This window comes from Balaenoptera borealis (genome assembly GCF_965194805.1).
Source record: "Balaenoptera borealis genome assembly, chromosome: 20".
NCBI lineage: Eukaryota > Metazoa > Chordata > Mammalia > Artiodactyla > Balaenopteridae > Balaenoptera > Balaenoptera borealis.
In genome coordinates this window covers 31,865,609-31,890,526 of record NC_138879.1, presented here as the reverse complement: position 1 = coordinate 31,890,526, position 24,918 = coordinate 31,865,609, and the positions used below count along the sequence as shown (strand labels likewise).

Genomic DNA, 24,918 nt, shown 5'->3' with positions numbered 1-24,918 from the left:
GGAAGGCAGGAAGAGACTTCCACTTGGTCCCTCTGTGTGCTCTTCTCTGAGAGATGCAGGACAAGGCCTGCCTTAAGCCTCTCTTGATCCACAACTTCCAGATGGTTCAGGCATAAATTCATCTGTGACCATTCAAAATCAGGCAGCACAGCAGCATAATATTCTTCACCTCATTAAGGATGAATAAACAAACACAAATCAATAGGAGGCAATGAAAGTACTCTCTGCAGAAAAGAATATATTTGTAAATTAGAAAGCAATTTGAGAAAGCACATACTTTCTGTTCTCAACAAAGTACCAGAAACATGGAATGAGAGGTGCAATGGGAGGAGAATTTCCTACAGTCACGTGGTCATGTGGACAGGTGATTTCTTTAATAAGTGGGTGTTTGTTACTTTTGTTTGTGTGTTTTGTTTTTAGATTGAGGAAGGCTTTATAATTTAGGCACTTGAAACTTGAGGACTGACCATTTAACATGAAGTACTGGAGTCAGAAAGACCAGAATACATGTTCTCCCATCACCTGCACTTACTACCTATGTAATTTTGGACAAGTCACTTGACTTATTTTTTCTTTACTCACTCAACTGTAAAATAAGAATTATATTAACCACTATGCAAGTACACGGAATTTTGTAAAGATCAATGGGATCATGTGACTGAAAGCTTTCTCTATTGTAAAAAAAAAAAAAAAAAAATTGCTGCCTGTCAATATTATCACCTCCATCATTATAATTAATTCTAGGATTAATCATCTTAATGAGTATGAAAATTAAAAATTCAAAACTACAATGAGGTATCACCTCACACCAGTCAGAATGGCCATTATCAAAAAATCTACAAACAATAAATGCTGGAGAAGGTGTGGAGAAAAGGAAACTCCTGCACTGCTGGTGGGAATGTAAATTGGTACAGCCACTATGGGAAACAGAATGGAGGTTCCTTAAAAAACTAAAAATAGAGCTAATATATGATCCAGCAATCCCACTCCTGGACATATATCTGGAGAAAATCATAATTCAAAAAGATACATGCACCCCAATGTTCATTGCAGCACCATTTACAATAGCCAGGACATGGAAGCAACCTAAATGTCCATTGACAATGAATGGATAAAAAAGATGTGGTACATATATACAATGGAATATTACTCAGCCATATAAAAGAACAAAATAATGCCATTTGCAGTGGAGTGGATGGATCTAAAGATTGCCATACTGAGTAAAGTAAGTCAGAGAAAGACAAATATTATATGATATCACTTACACGTGAAATCTAAAAAAAATGAACTTATTTACAAAACAGAACTAGAGTCACAGATGTAGAAAACAAATTTATGGTTACCAAGGGGAAAAGTGGGGGAGAGATAAATTGGGAGATTGGCATTGACATATACACACTACTATATATAAAATAGATAACTAATAAGAACCTATTGTATAGCACAGGGAACTCTACTCAATACTCTGTAATGACCTATATGGGAAAAGAATCTAAAAACAAATGGATATATGTATATTTATAACTGATTTGCTTTGCTGTACAGCAGAAACTAACACAACATTGCAAATCAACTATACTCCAATAAAAATTAATTTTTAAAAAAGTAACATTGATGCAAATCATCTGGATGAACCAGCCAAGGTAACCAAAAACACTTTACATTTGTGTTTCTTCTGGAATGGATTTGAAAAAGTATATTTTTAGAAAAGTACTTTGCAAATAAGAGAACTTAGATGAAAATCATTTATGCATTCCAAAAACACTACTGAGTGAATACTGGGTGCTGGACACCATGCTAGGAAAGTAATAGTCACCAAGAAAAAACAAGTGAGGATTCTTTATGATAGGGTGTACTCTGGTAGAGAGGTTGAGATATGTACATGAAAGAACAACATATAAGACATTGATGGTTGCCCTAAGTGAGGTACTGATATGAGTTATGCAGTAAGGTCCCATTGAATTGTGGCTAATTACAGACATTAGTACACACAGTGGGTCAAATACTATTCTTTGAAGTATGCTGTCTTCATAATTAACATGAAATTAATAAAATATATTAGTCCTTTTTCCTAATGCCTGCAGTTTGTTATTATATCACAGAAGACTCAGTAATGCTTGTTTGAGGACCTCAACATTGGTATTTTAACATATGTCATTTTCCCTATTACCATAGATTAGTGAAGACTCATTAGGACACACATACAATAAAAGAGTGATGAAAAGAACCAAAAATAAATAGATACCATGTGAAAAATGGATAATAATTTGAATAAAATATAGTTTTTTGAATGAAAACATCTAAAAAATTACAGATGTTTTTGCTTTCCTCCAATTTCCTCCAACTTCATCATCTTTTATGAGGTATGTCATCTTTTTCTCCACTAACTGAAATTCTGATCCCACAATCAAAAATAATAAAAATGTTTATTGACTTCAGCATTTAATGGTAGAGAAGGAAACTCTAAACTGAATAAGTGGTGAATTGGAGGCTCACTGCTTCTTACAACAGAAAATAATGATAATGGCTCCTGAAGTTTCAAACTTTTAAAAAAATTTCCTTTAATATGAAGGTGGTCATCTGAATGGAAGTTTTTCATTCTCTACTAAATCATCTTTAGATAGAAAAGTCAAGAGAACTCACAGAGAACTTTCTTTCCACTCTATTTTAGAACTGATAGGCACATACAAGACATCCTACTCTTGGCAGAAATCTCATTTATCAAGGCATCTACTACAAGCAATCAGAATATCAACTATTTCTTTCAGATCCTTCTCTTTCCTTGGATAAGAAGACATCCCAGGTACACGGAATTATGCTTTTTCTAGGGGCTTGGCCTTTTGTTCATCAGTTCCAGGTTCTCAGATCATCGTAATTAAAGTTAGGCATAAACAAATTCAGAACACCAGTATCATGAAGAGAGGACTATTCTTATTTGACTATTGCTAGTCACAAGTTGGCTTTGCTCACCAATCACCAGAGCTCTTGAATAGCTCAAAATGGAATAAAACCTATTTCTCACAGAGGGAAATTTTGCATTTTGACTGTTTTTTTATTCTGACTATGGAACATAACTCAGTTTTTGTTTCCTAACCATTAAATTTTCTAAGCTTTAGAAATTGGAATTTCACATTGCCTGAGAATACACAATTTTGATAATGTGCAGAGAGTTGCTGTTGTCTCTCTTTTTCATTTTTTGTAATTTCTAATTTTGTTCCCTCACTTTCCAAGCACAGCTGATTTAAGATTTGGGTTTGTCTGTCTAATGGGCCAATACATCTAGTTTGCACTGAAGCTAGATTTGAAAGTTAATATGAAGATGGTATGGAATAGTAGGTGTATCCAAATAAGAACCTTCTTAGAGGGCAAGCATAAGTGTAAATTAATGTATAGAATTACTACTAGTTGTTTTTAACCAGAAAAAGCAAAAGAAATAACATTTTAAATGCATCATAAGAACTTTTTATGACATTGAATATTTTCCTAAGATAGAGGGCAAAATTCCCATATTTATTTCACTTAAATTTTCAGGACTTATGATTTGAAGATGATTAAGTAAAGAAAGACATTTTTACTATTTCTACAAACTTCTCTCAAAAATTACCCAAATCCAACAGAGAATGATAAACAAGAACAGCCTAATCTTCAGTGAAACTGAGGTAAGAGGTAGATGGGCCCCTGGGCTGAGCAGCTGGAGTTTGTCAAGCTGAGCAAATTGGAACTTGTCTCTCCCTGACATTTCAAGGAAAAGTTAATGGCAGGAGGAGAGAGGAACTAAGCTCTGCTGGAGTAAAAAGATAAGATGACCACATCTATCATTCTTGAGGTAAAGGAAACCTCCCTGATTGCACATGCAAAGAAAAGATTCTCAGGTAAAAATGGAGGGGGCATTATCCCATAATATGTGCTGTTAATCTCCCAGAGACCCTCATGCTGGAATCCATCTTGGTTAAAAGATGCATGTGCATATTGGGAAGGGCCCTGGGTCCAATCAGATATGGGGAATGAAACAAGATGATTGGCCAGAGGAAAACAAAGACCCGGAAAAACTGCTCTTATACAAATGACTTAACCACTTCTCTAGCATACTCCTCATTAGCAAGAGTGCCCACCCTCTTCTCTGGGTGTGTATTTCTGCTTTGCTTCTGTTTAAAATAAACTGCTTCTCTGTGTGCTCTCCCACAGGTGCTGTGCTTCTAATAATAAATTCTGTACATGTTTTACAGCTTTGGTCTCTTTGTAAAGAATTGTTTTTTCAAAGAAGATAAGAGCCAGGGCTCTGCTTCTAGCCATTCACCACTGGTGGACTAGTGGTTAGGATTCCAGGTTTTCACCCAGGTGGCCAAGGTTCGATTCCCAAGCAGGGAACTGAGATCTCGTTTCAAGCCACTCTTCACTGCTGTCACCCTGAGATCAAAACTTGGAGATATTGGTAAATCTGAAAGACAGTGTATGAAGATGGAAAGTACTTCGAGGAATGATAAATGATTTAAGAGGGAAAAAATGTTAAAATATAATGCTTGTAATGATGAGAAATTCACATTGTAGCATCCGAGGACAAACTTAGGAATTGGAGGTACCTTGTAATTGAAGACTTGGATATAGATGGGGCTGGGGTTAAAAACAGGAAGACTGCAGATAAAGTTCCCTTGTGTGATCCAGGCTGCCAAGTGACTTTTCTTTCCTCACCAGAGGTTTTCCAGAGGGAGGTCAGACCCAGCAGAAGGTGAGTTGGTGCCACTGTACTTAAACAAAAGAATGAGGTGAAAATCTGTATTCTGAGAGCTGATACACACAGCATCAATTTTAATTTATGGAAGCAGGCTGATTTTCTCCAAATAGTTTGATAGGTTAATATAGTGAGAAGCCCATCTTAATGTGGATTCTCCTTTAGGAAGTTGCTTCCATGCTCTAGAAGAAATACTCAAGATTCTTTGGTCCAGGTGACACAGCAGTTGTTATGGTAACTACACTGCATTGAATGACAGGCAGTAAGTACACAGATCTAGCTTTGGGCAGATCCACCTGTTTTCTTTTCCCCCAAACAAATGATCAACTTTCTTAAGTAAATAAATACATTTTTTTTCACTAGAAAAATGCAAAATACACAAATAAAATCCACTTTCAGTTCAAAAATTTTCAGCAGGCTGAGTCTAAAAGCCTTCCAGAAGGGAATATTTAGTGAAACTTGGTTTGAATAAAAATACAATGTTCATAACCTATCAAACTCAATTTTTATCAATATTCACCAATGTCCAATGTCCTCATCTACTCTGCAAATATTTACTGAGCACCTACTCTGTATCAGGCATGACATATGCACATTCAGAGAAAATTGAGGCCAGGGGAAAGAAAGAGAATTCCTTTTTGCAATATTTAGACTATAGCTACAAATGTCAGATAAATCTGCTTAATATTGTCTTAATCAGTTCATCATTAAAAATTTCATACTGATACTACATTAGTGACTAGAGCTTTTTATTAATTTATTTGAAATGCTTTATCTGTTTAATGTTTAATGAGATTTCAAGCAATCATACCAGCCAGATGATATTTTTTCAGTTCTTTATTATTTTATCAAAGAAACACAATCTTTGCTCTTTTGTGTAAACTTCTGTGTTTCCACAATTTTAGGATAAGAAAAATGGATTATGGGCCAGACGTAAGAGATCTTCTTAATGGAATCCACAAGATGCTGCACTGGGGATACCTTCATGGTGTGATGAGTCCTTAAGCACTTTCTTCAGTTTCATCTCTGACCTTTTCAGATTGTGATAAATTCTGATGGTTTATATTTTTTTATAAGGTAACATTTCCATCCTGAGAAAAATAAAGAAGAAGGAAGATAATTGATTTGAAAAGCACATCTTTCATCAAACCTGGAAATGCGTTGTGGCAAGGATAACTCAGAAAAACTGATGTGTCACAGGAAAGAGGTTATATCACAGCTTCCAAACACAAAACAAATGTCAAAAAATGCTGAGCCAAAATGTTAAATTGTCAAAAGAATGGTTTTGCTCTATGTATTTGAACCACGGGGAAAGCAGGCGCATTGACAACTACTGGTAGATAACATTATCTTAAACTATTAATTATAAGCTACAAAAGAGATAAGAGTTTTAGCAGTTGATGGCTAGGAAATTTCTTATAATTTTGTAGGGGCACTGAAGGATATTTTCTGTAGGTGAATCAGAGTATTTTCAGACCCCAGTTTACTCTAAAAATGCCTAACACATGACACAGTAAATCATGCCCAATTCTTTCTCTTTCCTCTCACCTCCCCACACATAGGAATAAGCATCGTTAACATTTAGTGTAAACTGAGCTTGCCTGAATCCAAAGAGTACTTGAATCCTTTTCTAAGTCAGTGGTTATCCTAAAGTGTGGTCCTTGGACCATTAGCAGTAATATCATCTGGGAACTTGTCAGACGTTCCCAGAATCTCCTGGGAACTCAGGCTGCACACCAGAGTTTTACAATCAGAACACATGGGGTGGGATCCAGAAATCACCCCGAGGTGATTCAGGGTTATGCTAGTGTTTGAAAACTACCATCTAGAGAACTTGAGAATGAGCAAAAATATAAAGGGGGAACACAATTCAGCAATTCCAACTGAGACTCTGTCTCAGTCAGTGATCTTTGCAGCTCTCAGAATATTCATTTCCATGGCCTAAAAAAGTTATAATTGATCAATAATTAACTACATTGATTGGATAATTGAACACTACCTTTGAGTAAATTTTTCATAGAATTTATAGACTCTTAGACATGAACAACAGGAAAGAGCTCATTTAAGTTAACCCATTTCATTTATACGGTGTCCCATTTTTAGTGGTTCCAAATACCTTAGTACTTGCTTTACAGAGACTTTCATCCAAGCAAGGGAAATTGTCATGTTTCTATCCATTCTTAGTGTTGAATCTACATAGGAATTTGGTTTTAAAACACTGTATAAGTTTCTAAAATCATCTTGTAAATTGAAAACTCAGATGTAAAACTTATGCTTAAATATCTTTTATGAAAGTACAGCAATGGAGTTCAACAGTCCATCTCAGAATATTCCCAGCACAGCCAGTTTTTCCTCCATCATTAATGAAAATTTTGTTTGGACACTGGCTGACGCATTTGGCTGGAAGCCATGTTGTATGAAAACTAAACATATTTAATGCAATTTAACACAGCTAGATGCTTAGATTATAAGAGTATAAGAAAATTGATGCTAACAAAGAAACTAGGATATTGGCATTTCCATCATGCTTGTTTCAGGGAATATATTTATTGATTGAATAAATTCTTTCCTAGTGGGAAGAATTTATAACACAATTGAAACTATTATTTTTCTCTCTTTTCCATTTTAAACTGAGTGTGTATAGTTTAATTCAAATAAATAAACTGCCCATATGATATATCATTTTGGCCATATTATTTAACTATATGATATATTGAGTAAAATCTCTTATTAAGAATAGCTTACAAATTAAAAAAAAAACCCTGAGACCCTGGGAAACTAGTGATAATTATAGTTTGAACAACATAACTAGCTCCATGATTTGGGACAACATAAGGCCTCAATTTTCTCATTTATATTCTTCTACGAATGAATCTTGAGAACTGGTTTGGAGGTCAGTGTAGTGTGTGTGTGTGTGTATAAAAGATTGTTCTCAGTGTAGAAAGGTTTTAGTCTTGCAAGAACATGAGCTCTGTTTTAGGAAGGATGTAATGTCTAACAGTGATTGGAGTTGGAGTCAAGTCATTTTCATATAACTTGTTTTGTGTACGAAAGATAGAGCCAGGATGATTCAACTAAATGACATCTGATGTATAACCTTCCATTTTTTTTATAAAAACAAAAAGAAACTAATCATCTAGATAGTGTGAATTCATGATATAGAGCATCCTGGTATTTGCACATCTCTTAACAATTTGCTAAATATTTTCAACTGAATACTTGGTATTCTAGAGATCTTGAATTAAATTAATCAGATTTCAATTTAACATGCATTTGTTGAGCACCTATGAAATGACAGATTATATACTAAGTTCTGGGATTAAAGTGCTACAGGAGATAGAAATAGATTCCTAACTTCTTGGAGTTTGAATTCTAGCAGTTCAAGCAGACACTAAATCAATAATAACCAAATGGGTTAATTTTTAATTTAGATAAGAATCTGTAAAAAACGAATTAATAAAAAATTCCACTTTCCAGACACACAAGATTGAGAGGAGTATCCGTCATATGCATCCTCAAATACCCTTAATTTATGCCATTATAACACTTACCACAAAGTATTACAGTCTCCTGTTTATTGGTATGTATGTCTCTCTCACTAGATTAAATGTCTTTGAAGGTAAACTCAAATGTCCTATTCATTCTTTGCTTTATAGGCTTTTTGTTTCCAGCTTTTATTGTAGTTACTGGTGAGATACTGAAAATATAATACTAGTAAATATTTATGTACACAGAAAGAAATAATGAAAAAAAAAAAAAAAGAAGAAGAAAAATTGTCTTATCCCTATGTATCTACCCATACAATGAATTCTTGCAACCATCAAAAGTGCTTTTTTGAAGGGGGTCAAAAGGTAAAAACAAAGCAAAAACAAACCAAAAATCTGCTTCCTTGGTGATCAGATCTTACTATGTTTCTGTTTCTTGGGGTTCTACTCTCAATGGCACTAACTGGCTTAATGTTAATGGAAATAGTAAAAGTACCAGAAATGGAGGTCAATGACCACATCTTTCTAGCCAAAGGCAAAATGAAGACAGTATTAGAGTGTGAGACACAGGAAGGACTTTTTCCTTTCATTTCAGTTTTTCTCTGTCTATAAGTTTTTAGCTCTGAATTCAGAGGACAAGGAAGATGATGAAATGGGAATGAGAAAGGAGGTGAGGGGTAGGAGAAAAAAATGAGTAAAAGTAAGATTTTTAAGGAAAAAAAAAACATAATAATTATAAACCAGTTAAGGAAAATGAAAGCATGAAGAAGTGGTCTACAGAATTCATGGAGATGGCCAACAGAACCCAAGCTGGTGACTTGAAATAATTAATCAATTAGAAAAACTCTAGGAATATGAAGTCAGAAAAAAGCAGATGGTGTTTCAAAAATTAGAAGTTAGAGTACACAATAAACAAACTGTTTTTTTAATTGTTTAAGTTAAATCTTGGGAATGCCACAAACAACTTTAGCACAATACATACAAGAATTTAGAACACATGAATCAAAATGGTGAAATCAACTTCAGAAGTAGAAATACTGAATAAGTCAATTATCATTGAATTAGTACTCCAAGCCTTTCTCAAAGGGATAAGAAAGTTTTACAAACATTTAAGTAACAAAAAATCCTTTATCATAACTGCTTCAGAGAACAAAGAAAGAAGGAATACTACCCAACTTACTTTATGAAGCTAATAGAAACTTGATAGCATAATTGATCAAAAGCAGTGCAAGGAAAGTATAAACCAATTATATATATGAAATGTATAGATGTAAAATTCTTAAATGCAAAATGAGTGAATTAAATTTATGCATAAACTAAAAAAAATCCTGACAAGCAAGGTTTATACAAAGAATATGATCATTGAATTTTTGAAAATATATTTTCATATTAACATCACATTAACAGTTAAAAGTAAACAGGAAAATTTGCTTGCCTAAATACATGCAGAAAAATTATTTAATAAAAATTCTTAACAAATTGGGAATAGAAAAAAAAAGCCATTTTGGTTTTTAACCTTATAAAGCGTTTCTGTGCAGGAAAAATGATAGCAAATATAAACTGGTAAAACTTTGAAGTACCTCAAGTAAAAAGACAAATATATCCACCATTATTTCTAATATTAATATTGTACTAAAGGTTTTAGACAATGAAAAAGACAAGAAAGATACAAAAGAAAAAGAATGGAAAAAATGGAAAGTTGTAAAAATCTTCTTATTTTCAAATAATGAAGTTGTATACATAAAAATTCTAGAGAATTTGTAGGCAAATTATTACAAATAATATCAAGATCTTCATATACTAGATCTACATACAAAAACTAAAAGTATTCCTAATTCCAGTAAAGTGTAATAGTTAAAAACATTCTCATTCACAATAATAATAAAAACTTAAAAAAACAAACCTAGGAATACACCTCGCAAATGATTTATATGGAGGGAAAATCACAAAATAGTGCTAAAAGAGACAAGAAAGAACTAAAGAAATTGAGACATACTATGTTCATATATGGGAATCCTCAATATCACAATGATATTAATTATCCCAAACTTAATCCATAATTTACTGCTATTCTGATAAAAATCCCAAAACAATTTTTGTGGAACTTGACAGAGTCATGAAAATTTTGAAAAAAGAAAATGTATAGGAAATCGTTGTGACCAATATCAAGATTATTATAAATCTATAGTAATTAAGAAAGTATTATAAGTGACACAGAAATGGATAATTAGACAAATAGAACAGAGTAGAAAGCCCAGAAAAAGACCCAGACATATGTGGAACGTGATATATGGCAGCAATAGTATTTTACATAGTGGGAAAATATGGGTTACTCAAAAAATGGCCCTAGGACAGTTTGTTATTCATCTGGAAAAATATTTCAAAATCAGATTGATACTGCATATCACAATACAGTTATAAATATAAAAAGCAAAATTTTATATATTCTGGAATAATACAGCAAAATTTTTTATTAGTACAGATTAAGAAAACATTTCTTAAAGTAAAGAGAATAAATCAGATATGAAAACACTGCAAGTTTTGAAAAATTAAAACAAAATTTCCATACAAATTACCATAAACAATGTGAAAATATGTCAACGACTAGAAAAAATACTTGTATATGGAGAATATACTAATAATTCCTAAAACTTATTAAGAAAAACACAATAGAAAACTGGGCAAAAGATATGAAGAGAAAATGTGATTTCCTATCCTCCTCCACGAAAAAGAAAATCTCAAAGAAAATATTCATGTCTGATTCTCATGATACTGACAAAATTAAATGCTTAGCTACATAAATTCTTGGTAAGAATATGACATAAAAAGAACTCTTTATACATTCTAGTTGGGATAAACATTGTTGTAGTCACTTTGGAGAACAATTTAGCAATATTTAATACATTTTAAAAAATGTACATGCATTCAACAACCTACAATGGATCACCACATGGAAGTAGAAATGGGTGAATGAGACCCATGTGTACTAACAAGGACAACTCTCACAAACATTAAATGAAAAGAAAGCTATATTTTGTTTAGGAACACATAATTATGTGGAGAAAATATAAGGAAACATGTGGGAATAAAACAATCTAATGGGGAGAGGATGTAGTCACCTTTGAAAACCCCTCTGTGTCATTATCAGACCCCCTGCCTCCAATCTCACTTCTCTCCAAACAATTCCAAACACCAGAGCCAGACCCATCTTCCTGAAACTGTTCTTTCCTCCTTAAAAACCTTCCACATTTTCCCTCTGACTCAAAATAATGCAGAAGCCACTGCACTGTAAAGTTATTGGGGGCAGAGACAGTCAAATTCTCTCTGCGTTCCCAGCCCTTAAAACAGTTGCATACATGCAGCAAATGCATTATGATTAAAAAGCCCTGAAATGATTGGGTTTTGCTCAAATTATTCAGTTTTTGAGTTTTTTCAACAGTAAATCTAACTTGAATTGTTTTTTGCAAATAACGTCAAATGCTTTGGAGGAAAATTAAAGTTATATCTTAAATTTAGCAAGATTAGATACAGAACATGAAGCATGAAGTAAGGCTAAAAGTATAATTTAAAAATTCCATATCTTATATGAGTATGTGGTTTAACACAATGTGTTCTACCAATAATGTACTAAGAGACTAGTCAGAATTGCCACAGGGAAATAAATAAAATGAAATAACATTTGAATAGCTATAGCAGACAAGATACATTAATTATAACATCAATTAAAAAGAAAGAACACTTGATGAACTTGGGATAAAAGTATTTTTCTCTTCCAACAGTATAAAGTAGCTTATATCCCATTAATGGATTACCAACTTTTGAATGAATTTTTTCCAGAATGAGACAGACTTGTGGAGAAGTGACCTTCATCTTCCAGATGTGTGGGGATTCCAAGAGCAAAGCCAGAGACTTCTTGGGTCTGCTCCCTTCAAAGGATCTGGCAATTCAGAATCATCTTCCCTGGCAGTGATATATTCATTTGACTATAAGGTGCATACAGAATGCAGAGGAGATATTTCCTGGTTGTTAGAATGGCATAGTAATGTAGGTGGTAAGAATCACAGGTGTGCAAGACACAAAACTTTAAAAAACTTTCATTAACTCAACTTCTTTTTTGACTAAAAGTCTCTATTAAGCTAGACCTTCAGAAAGTTGTCTCTGGGGATGTCAGTTCTTTCTGGGGTTTCTTCCTCCACCTTATAATCGTGCCAGAGTTCTAACACTTTAACCATTTGTCCTAGGAGGATAGGGGAAGAAATACGCAAAATAGCTCTTAATATACCAGTTGTGGCTGAGATATCCGGTCATCTTTACCCATCGTCTTTCAGCTCCCAGGAGCTTCTGCTCTCTGTGCTAAGCTGGAAGTACAGGAATCGTTTGCCATATTGCCTATGGTTTGGTCAAGCTGGATACATAAAGCAGACATACCTGTCTTGAGTCAGAAAATATCGTGGCAGCAAAACTTCCAGGAAAGGAAGAAGGTCCTCTCAGTCCCCTGGATCCACAGACTTCTCTTTCTGTCTTGTCGAAACACTACAGATTCTCATTCTATTTAGCCACTCTCCCTATTGCCTGAATAGCCTTGTTACCTCCTCCTGAGCATTTCTCACATTCTCCTACAAGCTCAGGCATGGGGAACTTAGAATCCTAATGACTCGCAGGCTTTTTCTCCTTTCTTCTCTGCACATCACTCCCCTGAGGTAATGAACCCAGAGCATTCTACCTTCTTGAATGAGAGAAAGGAAATGTGGCAAAAAAAAAGGAGAGAAATATAAAGAGTAATAGGTTAAAATAGTATCCTTTAAAAATACAGCATGAGACAGATATGAATTTGCTCACCAGTTCCAGTGATGTAGACAACTTGCCATACAGCAGTAATTCTCAACAATTATTGCACATTAGAATCACCCAGGGAGCTTTGGGGAAAAAAATGCTATTGCCAGACCCAGATTAATTAAGTCAATATATCTGGCAAGTGGAGACCAGAAAATAAGGATATTAAAAGTGTTCTGGGTGATTCTAACATGCAGACAGACTTGAGAACTATGGCCTTTGAACCATGCTACTCAAAATGTGGTCCCCAAAGTAGCAGCTCAACATCACCCAGGAGCTTTTTAGTAATGCAGAATCTGAGGTCCACCTCAGACCTACTGAATCAGAATCTCTGTGCTTCAACAAATTCTCCAGGTGATTCTTATGTACATTCAAGATGAGAATCTTTTCATATTATTTGTATTTTTAGATTTATTTTTTATTTTTTTATTAAAAAAATTTTATTTTATATTACAGTTGATTAACAATATTGTGTTATTTTCAGGTGTACAGGAAAGTGACACAGAATATTGAGCAGTGTTCTCTGTGCTATATAGTAGGTCTTTTTTGGTTATCTATCTTAAATATAACAGTGTGTAAATGTTAATCCCAAACTCCCAATCTATTGCTCCCCCTCTCTTCTCCCCTGGTAACCATAGTTCATTCTCTAAGTCTGTGAGTCTGTTTCTGTTTTGTAAATAAGTTCATTTGTACCATCTCTTTAGATTCCTCATATAAGTGATATCGTATGATATTTGTCTTTCTCTGACTTACTTTATTCAGTATGATAATCTCCAGGTTGACCCATGTTGCTGCAAATGGCATTATTTCATTCTTTTTAATGGCTGAGTAATATTCCATCATATATATGTACCACATCTTCTTTATGCATTCCTCTGTTGATGGACATTTAGGTTGCTTCCATGTCTTGGCTATTGTAAATAGTGCTGTAATGAACATTGGGGTGCATGTATGGTTTTCTCCAGATATATATCCAGGAGTGGGATTGCTGGATCATACGGTAGCTCTATTTTTAGTTTTTTTATGGAACCTCCATACTGTTCTCCATAGTGGCTGTACCAATTTACATTCCCACCAACAGTGTAGGAGGGTTCCCTTTTGCCCACACCCTCTCGAGCATGTATCATTTGTAGACTTTTTGATGAAGGCCATTCTTACTGGTGTGAGGTGATATCTCATTGTAGTTTTGATTTGCATTTCTCTAATAATTAAGGATGTTGAGCATCTTTCCATGTGCCTCTTGGCCATCTGTACGTCTTCCTTGGAGAAATGTCTATTTAGGTCTTCTACATATTTTCCGATTAGGTTGTTTTCTAATGCTGAGTGGCATGAGCTGTTTGTAAATTTTGGAGATTAATCCCTTGTTGGTCTCATCATTTATAAATATTTTCTTCCATTATGTGGGTTGTCTTTTTGTTTTGTTTATGGTTTACTTTGCTGTGCAAAAGCTTTTGAGTTTAATTAGGTCCCATTTGTTTATTTGTGTTTTTATTTCCATTATTCTGGGAGATAGATCAAAAAAAGATATTGCTGCGATTTATGTCAAAGAGTGTTCTGCCTAGGTTTTCCTCTAAGAGTTTTAGAGTGTCCGGCCATACATTTAGGTCTTTAATCCATTTTGAGTTTATTTTTGTGTATGGTGTTAGGAAGTGTTCTAATTTCATTCTTTTACATGTAGCTGTACAGTTTTCCCAGGACCATTTATTGAAGACACTGTCTTTTCTCCACTGTATATTCTTGCCTCCTTTTCATAGATTTGGTGACTATAGGTGTGTGGATTTATCTGGGGCTTTCTATCCTGTTTCATTGATCTGTATTTCTGTTTTTGCACCAGTACCATACTGTTTTGATGACTGTAGCTTTGTAGTATAGTCTGAAGTCAGGGCGCCTCTAGCTCCATTTTTCTTGCTCAAGATTGTTTTAGCTATTTGGGATCTTTTGTGTCTCCATACAAATTTTAAGATTTTTTGTTCTAGTTTTGTGAAAAATGCCATTGGTACTTTGATAGAGATTGCATTGAATCTGTAGATTGCCTTGGGCAGTATAGTCATTTTGACAATATTGATTTTTCAAATCCAAGATCATGGTATATCTTTCCATCTGTTTGTGTTATCTCTGATATCTTTCATCAATGTCTTATAGATTTCAGTGTACAGGTCTTTTGCCTCCTCAGGTAGGTTTATTTCTAGGCACTTTATTCTTTTTGATGCAATGGTAAATGGGATAGTTTCTTTAACTTCTCTTTCTTATCTTTTGTTCTTATTATATAGAAATGCAACAGTTTTCTGTGTATTAATTTTGTATCCTGCAACTTTACCAAATTCATTGATTAGCTCTAGTAGTTTTCTGGCAGCATCTTTATGATTTTCTGTGTATAGTGTCATGTCATCTGCGAACAGTGACAGTTTTACTTCTTCTTTTCCAATTTGGATTCCTTTTATTTCTTTTTCTTCTCAGATTGCTGTGGGTAGGACTCCCAAATCTATGTGGAATAAAAGTGGCAAGTGTGGACATCCTTGTCTTGTTCCTGATCTTAGAGAAAATGCTTTCAGCTTTTCACCATTGAGTATGTTGTTAGCTGTAGTTTTGTCATATATGGACTTTATTATGTTGAGGTAAGTTCCCTCTATGCCCACTTTCTGGAGAGTTTTTATCATAAATGGGTGTTGAATTTTCTCAAAAGCTTTTTCTGCATCTATTGAGATGATCATATGGTTTTTATACTTCAATTTGTTGATGTGATATACTTCACTGGTTGATTTGGGGATACTGAAAAGTCCTTGCATCCCTGGGATAAATCCCATTTGATCATGGTGTATGATCCTTTTAATGTATTGTTAAATTCTGTCTGCTAGTATTTTGTTGAGGATTTTTGTGTCCATGTTCATCAATGATATTTGCCTGTAAGTTTTTTTGTGTGTATGGTATCTTTGTCTGGTTTTGGTATCAGGGTGATTGTGGCATCATAGAATGAGCTTGGGAGTGTTCCTTCCTCTGTAATCTTTTGGAAGAGATTTGAAAGGATAGGTGTCAACTCTTCTCTAAATGTTTGATAGAATTTGCCTTTGAAGCCATCTGGTCCTGGACTTCTGTTAGTTGGGATTTTTTTAATAACAGTTTTAATTTCAGTACTTGTTATTGGTCTGTTCATATTTTCTGTTTCTTCCTGATTCAGTCTAGGGAGATGGTACCTTTCTAAGAATTCATCCATTTCTTCTAGGTTGTCCATTTTATTTGTATATAGTTGCTTGTAGTAGTCTCTTATGATCCTTTGTATTTCTGTGGTGTCCATTGTAACTTCTCCTTTTTACTTTCTAATTTTATTGAGTTGGGCCCTTGCCCTTTTTTTCTTGATGAGTCTGGCTAAAGTTTTTTTCAATTTTGTTTATCTTCTCAAAGAAACAGTCTTTAGTTTCATTGATCTTTGCTATTGTTTTCTTTGTTTCTATTTCATTTATTTCTGCTCTGATTTTTATAATTTTTTCCTTCTACTAAGTTTGGGTTTTGTTTGTTCTTCTTTCTCTAGTTACTTTATGTATAAGTTTAGGTTGTTTTTGTGATTTTTCTTGTATCCTGAGGTAAGATTGTATTGCTATAAGCTTCCCTGTTAGAACTGCTTTTGCTGTGTCCTATAGGTTTTGATCGTTGTGCTTTCATTTTCATTTGTCTCTAGGTATTATTTTGATTTCCTTTTTGATTTCTTCAGTGATCCACTGGTTGTTTAGTAGCATACTGCTTAGCATCCACGTATTTGTGTTTTTTACAGTTTCTTTTTCTTGTAGTTGATTTCTAATCTCGTAGTGTTATGGTCAGAAAAGATGTTTGATATGATTTCAATTTTCTTAAATTTATGGAGGCTCGCTTTGTGGCCTAACATGTGATCAGTCCTGGAGAATGTTCCATGTGCACTTGAGAAGAATGTGTATTCTGCTGCTTTCAGATGGAATGGTCTATAAATAACAATTAAGTCCATCTGGTCTAATGTGTCATTTAAGGCCTGTGTTTCCTTTTTGATTTTCTGTCTGGATGATCTGTCCATTGATGAAAGTAGAGTGTTAAAGTCCCCTACTATTATTGTATTACTGTCAATTTCTCCTTTTATGGTTGATAGTATTTGCCTTATATATTGAGGTGCTCTAATGTCAGGTACATATATATTAACAATTGTTATATCTGTTTCTTGGATTAATCTCTTGATCATTATATAGTGTCCTTCTTTTCTCTTGTAACAATCTTTATTTTAAAGTCTATTTTGTCTGATATCTGTATTACTACTCTAGCTTTCTTTTGATTTCCATTTCCATGAAATACCTTTTTTCCATCTCTTCACTGTCAGTCTGTATTAGCCCTTAGATCTGAAGTGGGTCTCTTGTAGACAGCATACGTATGGGTCCTGTTTTTGTATCCATTCAGCCAGTCTATGTCTTTTGGTTGGAGCACTTAATCCCTTTATGGTTAAGGTAATTATCAGTATGTATGTTCTTAATGCCATTTTGTTAATTGTTTTGGATTTGCTTTTGAAGGTCTTTTTTCTTCCCTTCCTCTTTTGTTCTCTTCTCTTGTGATTTGATGATGACTAACTTTAGTGTTGTGTTGGAATTCCTTTTTCTTTTTGGTGTGTGTATCTATTGTAGATTCTTGGTTTGCAGTTACCATGAGGTTTGATATAGCAGTCTATATATAAACTAGATTGTTTTAAGTTGTTGGTCTTTAATTTCTAATGCATTTCCAATATCCTGCATTGGTGCTCTCCTAACAATTGCTGGTTTGGATATCATATTTGTGTGTGGATGATTTCCTACCTTTATTGTATGCTTGCCTTTACCAGATGGCTTTTCCATTTGTAATTTTCTTGTTTCTAGTTGTGGCCTTTTCTTTTCCACCTAGAGAAGTTGCTTTAGCATTTGTTGCAAAACTGGTGTGGTAGGGCTGAATTCGCTTAGCTTTTGCTTGTCTGATTTCTCCACTTAATCTTGATGAGAGCCTAGCTGGGTAGAGTATTCTTTGTTGTAGGTTCTTCTCTTTCATCACTTTAAATATATTGTGCCACTCCTTTCTGGCCTACAGAGTTTCTGCTGAGAAATCAGCTGATAACCTTCTGGGAGTTCCCTTGTATGTTATTTGTTGCTTTTCCCTTGCTGTTTTTAATATTTTTCTTTGTCTTTAATTTTTGTCAATTTGATTACTATGTGTTTCAGTGTGTTCCTCCTTGGGTTTATCCTGCTTGGGACTCTCTTCACTTACTGGACTTGGGTGACTATTTCCTTTCCCATGTTAGGGAAATTTTCAGCTATTATCTCTTCAAATATTTTCTCAGGTCCTTTCTCTCTCTCTTCTCCTTCTGGGACCCCTATAATGTAAATGTTGGTATTTAATGTTGTCCCAGAGGTCTCTTAGACTGTCCTCATTTCTTTTCATTCTCTTTTTCTTTATTCTGTTTCATGGCAGTTATTTCCACCATTCTATCTTCCAGCTCACTTATTCATTCTTCTGCCTCAGTTATTCTGCTCTTGATTCCTTCTAGTATATTTTTCATTTCAGTTATTGTATTGTTAATCTCTGTTTGTTTGTTCTTTAGTTCTTCTAGGTCGTTGTTAAACATTTCTTTTATCTTCTCAATCTGTGCCTCCATTCCTTTTCTGAGATCTTGGATCATCTTTACTATCATTATTCTGAATTCTTTTTCAGGTAGATTGCCTTTCTCCACTTCACTTAGTTGTTTTTCTGGGATTTTACCTTATTCCTTCATCTGAGATATATTCCTCTGTCATCTCATTTTGTCTAAGTTTCTGTGCTTGTGGTTTCCATTCTGCAGGCTACAGGATTTCAGTTCTTGCTTCTGCTGTCTGCCCCCTGGTGGATGACATTGTCTAAGAGGCTTTTGCAGGCTTCCTCGTGGGATGGAATTGTTCCTGCACCCTGGTCAGTGGAGCTGGTTCTTGTCCTTCTGGTGGGCAGGGCTGAGCCAAGGGGCATGTTTACAGGGCTCTGGGCTCAGGAAGACTTTATGCAGTCTGTCCTGCTGATGGTTGATGCTGTGTTCCTGCCCTGTTGGTTGTTTGGCCTGAGGTGTCCCAGCACTGGAGCCCACAGGCTGTTGGATGGGGCCAGGTCTTGGTAAGAAAATTGCAGCCTCCTTGAGGGCTCACACCAATGAGTACTCCCCAGAACTGCTGCCCCCATTGTCTTTGTCCCTGCAGTGAGGCACAGCTCCAACCTGCCTCCACAGGAGACTCTCCAATACTAGCAGGTAAGTCTGGCTCAGTCTCTTATGTGGTCACTGCTATTTTCCCTACATCTTGGTGCACACGAGACCTTATGTGTGCCTTCCAAGGTGGAGTTTCTGTTTCCTCCAGTCCTGTGGAATTCCTGCGATCAAACCCCACTGGCCTTCAAAGCCAGATTCTCTGGGGGCTCCTCCTCCTGCTGCCAGACCCCCAGTCTGGGGAGCCTGTGTGGGGCTCAGAACTCTCACTGTTGTGGGAGAAATTCTGGGGTATAATTATTTTCCAGTTTGTGGGTTGCCCGCTGGCACGTATGGGATTTGATTTTATCATGATTGCACCCCTCCTACCATATTGTTGTGGCTTCTTCTTTGTCTTTGCATGTAGGGTATTTTTTTGGTAGGTTCCAGCATTTTTTTTTTTTTTTTGTCAATGGTTTCAGCAGCTAGTTGTAAGTTTGGTGTTTCCATAAGAAGAGATGAGCTCACGTCCTTCTACTCTGCCATCTGGTCTCCATCTCAAAATTGAGAATCTTGATCACTGAGGAAGTTAACAGAGGTCAGATGTACAGCTATTACTTCCCTTGCGATTGATTTAGAGTCATGCATAAGGGTGTGATCAAAATGATAAAGAACGTGATTGACATAATCTTGTGTGGTTAGAGATATTTAGTAGCACAAAAGTGTTCCAGAGTTAGGTAAACTTTAAACTTTCTTGGATGCCTCATTCTTCCTCACAGATTTTTCATACTGTGCATCTAATGTTCTTCCATTACCTAGGTATGAATTCCTAGCAATAAGCAGTGTTCGCAACTGCAGCAACTAGTGTTGAGATAAGATATTTCCAATATCCCAGCTGTCACTTAGCAATTATGCATTTTGTCTCATAATAATGTCTCCTTACTTTCCCCTTACATTTCCTAGTGCTCTACGGTATAAGTTGCTCTGTATACATGATCTCATCTAAGCCTCAATACATCACTTAATAGATATTGGAACTGAGGCTATAAGAATCTAGTGACTCAACTTATCTAAGACCTAGTAGTTGGTAAGACTCAACTTCTGAATCTAATTATAGAATTTTATCCCCCTCAACATACAAAAGTATTTTTGAGTTTAGCTAATTTCAGTTGATTCCTCTTGTTCCATTTTTATGGAATGAAAAAAATCTTAAGTAAGGCATTCTTAGGCTGTATTGTTCATACAAAATACAGATATTTAGTGGAGTCCCACCTGATGAAGCCACTGAAAACAAATAAGCTTTCATTACATGAAGAGCTCCGAACAAGGCAGCTTTGTTTTGTTTTGCTTTTAAAATGGTGGGAGCTTTGAGGGGGAAAGGGTTTGCCAGAAAAAGAAGAGGGAGCAGCATAAAATAGGCAAAATAGGTAAAAACAGGCAAAATAATTTTGAGATGAATAATTTTTAAAATTGAAATTGAGACTTATATACAAACATATGGAAAGAAGACCTGAGAATATTTCAAACCAAATATTAAACAGTGTCAATTAATACTATAGAACAGTACTACTAAGGTGTATTTAACAATAGGACAAAACAAAGAGTTTTCCCCAAAGTAGTATACACTCCCATGAAAGCTACCTTTTCCAGGTAAAAAAGCTCTATACATACTTGAGAGTAGAAAAAAGAAAGAAAAATACATTTTCGGGTTGGGAAGTCATTAGGATACCACTTGCTAAACTACTTCATATGAATTATTAACCTTAGGACACAGCTTTGAGCTTTTTCCACACAGAATATTGCATGTTAGATCTTTTCTTCAGGTCATTCACTTCAACTATATATTTGTTTTCTTTTTAAATTCACTGCCTTTGACAACTTTATATATTACTTGATTATTAAACTAGTATAGAGCATACAGTAGAAAGATATTGTGTTCTCTATCATTTGTTAATTTCTACTGTGCAGCTTGGGTACTTTAAATCCTTCTAGCCTGAGGAATCTTCTTGGTTCTGTGTTACACAGGCACTTTCATAAAAATATAAAACCTTACAGGTTTTCAGAAAGCAGGTGTGTCAGAAGATAATATGCTGCCCAAAAGTACCTTAAATCACCCATCAGCTTAACTTTTAAAAATGTACTATACATTCACACATCAGGATATTTTATGATCTAAGACAGCAACTTTAATATTTAAAATGTTACTTTTACTCTGGGAAGTCTAATCTAGTGTGGTGTGTTACTTCTTATTGCAGTGTTTCAAATTGTGTGTGAGTAGGGGACTAAATTTTCAGTTTGATTTATTATCTTGTGAGTCAAGTACTTTTAATTGCTCTCCTATAAGATAAAGGTTTACTCGTTTCATCTTCACAAATAATTCATGAGGGCTCATGAATATGCATATCCTGTCTTATGTAACATAACATTATTAATCAGCTTTTTCCTTAGATGAGAGTAATAGATTAAATAAAATGTGATTTAGAGTGAATAATGGATTATAAACAAAATGATTTACAGAAAATAACTTTCATCTTACTTGATTGTTTTAGAAAACACATTCTGATTGTCAAAAGAATGGTCAATTCTCTAACCTTAGGCATACTATATTATTATCCATCATTTTTCCCAACAGTACTTGTTGATTTGTGTACATGATAAGACTAAAGATATAAAATGATCAAATATATGAGCCTAGAAGAAAATGAACACATTTATTAAACATAATATTATTTAAACATCTCTTTGTTTCATCTAAAATATACTACTACTCTCCAAGGCATCTATATTTACTACAGTATTAACATGTGTTTGTATTTCTAAAATGCATATTTGGAACTCAAAATTCACTTTTGAGTGAATTAAGTCAAACTGACACTTGTAATTATAACATAAAACTCTTGCTTAGAGATAAAATTTGAATAATTTTTAGTGGAAAAATTTATTTTGGTGTTCTCTTGTGCCCTCACTGACTGTTCAGAGGTAAACAGTAGTAGAAAATTATTTTAGTTATTTTGCTTACTATTAGTTCTAGATACACCAACTTAAATGCACATAATAACATACAGACAGATTTGTTCAACAGTGCTATTATTATACTTCAATAATTAGGAGAGTATAAAAATATTTCAATCTAATTTTCTGAGATGATAATTATATGAAGTTTATTTTATCTATGTTGGTGACCTTAATTTATTACCTTCTTTGAAGAACACTGCATTAATATCTTCTGTTCTGTCATAGGATAATGTAGTTGTGTTATTTATAGAAAACCCATTACCAGTTTACTTCTTAAGAAGTTAGTCTGTTTTACTAATTGGCCAAAATGGAATTATGCAACTCAAAGGAGCTATCTTATATCTGTTTGTTCCTGAAATGAGAGAAATTTACCAGATAACATCAGCCATTTGGCCCTTCTCCTAATTTTTACCAGGCAAAGGAAGTTCTCCCAGTATATAACCCCTCTGTATGCAATGGTTAATAAGAAATTCCAAGCAGAATTGCTGCCTGAGAACCTTAAAGGGCTAAACTCTCAGGATTCTTCAAAGTCTAAGATAAATAGGAACATAGAATTTTGTTTACATAACTAGTAAAATAAGGACCCTGTAGATAAATACACATGCACAACTTTCTTTTACTTTTTCCCTTCCCTTCTCCCTTCCTTTCAATCTTTCTTTTGTAAATTTCTCAAAAAACCATCAAAGGGTCACACATTAAAAAGCTGTTGCTTAATAAATGTCTTTAGGATTTTTTTAAAAGCATGGATTTTTTTTTTTTTTTTTCTGAACTTCCCTGGAATCTTTCTATGTTTTAGGATACAAGTAGTGATTAAGCCAGTAGGTATTATTTTCAGGAAACCTTGAATACTAATGGCCTGTTAGAGGATTTTAAAAATCTGTGATGAGTCTACATTCAATATGTACTAGAGTCCTGGGTATTTATGTAAGAGTAAAAACAACCTTTGAAAAATGTATTTAAAACACAAAAATAAGGCACACAGAGATTTAGAATAACAAGTATTAAGGAGTCAGTTTGTGGGAAAAAATAGCAAAGTCATCATTAAACTGAGGAATGCACAAAACCCAGAAATGAATTCCTATATTCAAAGAGAATAACTATATTATTAAATAAATATCATATTAGAATTTTAGAACTGAAAGGGAACTTAAAGATTATCTGACCCTTAATTCTGGTCCTTGGAACACAAATTCTGCAGGGTTTGCTATTCAATTTGAAAAATATTGGCTTAAGAAAAAGCTAAAAAAAGTGTTTTTCTTTTGTTTCATTTTGTTTTGTTTAAGCTGTGGGACTCCTTAGCATCTGTAAGTTTCTCACAAGCATTGTGAATTAACAGAGTAAATACTTCACTAGTTGAAGATGGATAAATCTTTTATGAAACATCTCATAGGTCCTGTTAAATTTTCCTCCCACAGAACACTAGTTTGCTTGTTAATTAAGTCTAAATTCTCCTTGTACTTTTTTCTTTTTTTTTTTTTTTTTGAGATTTTGTCATTTTCAATTTGAATCTCCAAAACCTTCTAGATAATATGGTCAATGTGCAGAGATAATAAATAAAATCTAATGTCTTCTCAGTTGACCATACTTTAGACAAGTTTCCTCCAGATCATAGGCCTCTGACCTCCCTCTTCTTAGTGCATTACTTTAGAAAACCTGCAGTTGTGATTTCTTTCTCTGCCCCTTTAAGATGTAAATATTCTCTTGCCAGTTTTACAACACAGAAATGTCTTTATCAGGGACCTTGGAGCCATCTCCTTGAAATTTAATCATTAAGAAAGATAGCAACGCTATCCTCCAGTCTCTGAAGAGGGTCGGAACCTACATTTGACACGAGTCAAAGAACAAACACAGATGCCCTAACCACATGGACCAACCTCCTCCATACTGTTCTTCCTTACTCTTCCCACTAGCTCACCACGGTGGTTAAAACTCTTCCACTTTTCGCTTCAATGGATTTGAGTTAAATTTCTCTCCCCTATTGCAATAGTCTTGCCACTCACTGCAATAGTATTAAATAAAAGTCTTCCTTGCCTGTTTAACTTGTCCAATGCAATCTTCTTTGACAGTCCTTGAGGATCACACAAAAACATGCACAGCCATGACTAGACATTAAGATTCCTGAATACCAATGTCATGCTTTTCTTCTTAAATGGGTTAATATGAATGGTGCATCAGTTTGCTAAGAAAGAAACATTAAAGATGACAGTGGTTTCTCATATGTTTGGTTCAAGAACTTTTGCTCTATTCATTAATTTCCTGTGAAGAGGGAGAGATGGAGAGGAGGAGAGGTGTATACTAGCAGAATACAATACCTGAATGCTTTATTCACATAATTATATTCATTAGAACTGTTTTAAAACTCAGCCTTAGAAAGGTTCTCTCATGCCTTTTGTAGTAAAGAAAGGTTTGTTTCATTTTGTTTCTTAGTATATGGTCTGTTGAGAAACAGAAACAGTTTTAAAGTAATTGTCCAATTAAAATCAGAAACGAACCCTGAAGGCACACAGCCATACATTTGATTTCAATAAATGGTCGTCTCTAGTTTAACAAGCAACTTCATGTTTTCTGCAGCTATTTTCTTTTTATGACCTAATTGGACTATTTACTCAAATTCATTCTCCCTAAATCAGAGTTTTATTATCAGCCCTGTTTGGAGCATTGTAGAAATTTTC

The 24,918-nt window shown here is 34.4% G+C and overlaps 2 long non-coding RNA genes across 4 annotated transcripts in view; both read right to left on the bottom strand.

Annotated features, from left to right (window-relative positions):
* The window catches only part of LOC309618328, a 673,944-nt gene that overhangs the window by 84,144 nt on the left and 564,882 nt on the right, over window positions 1-24,918 (bottom strand). The gene's annotated exons all lie outside the window — the stretch shown is intronic.
* LOC309618325 lies at window positions 57-12,832 on the bottom strand. 3 transcript variants are annotated; one of them, XR_014238412.1, is made up of 4 exons: window positions 12,643-12,820; window positions 5,541-5,820; window positions 4,581-4,740; window positions 57-169 (listed from the first exon to the last, which is right to left on the bottom strand). It is a non-coding gene; the product is annotated as an uncharacterized lncRNA (long non-coding RNA). The 3 variants fall into 3 exon arrangements; XR_014238411.1 differs by lacking the exon at window positions 57-169 and adding an exon at window positions 3,653-4,438 and having other exon boundaries at window positions 4,581-4,745; window positions 12,643-12,832; XR_014238413.1 differs by lacking the exon at window positions 57-169 and adding an exon at window positions 3,653-4,438.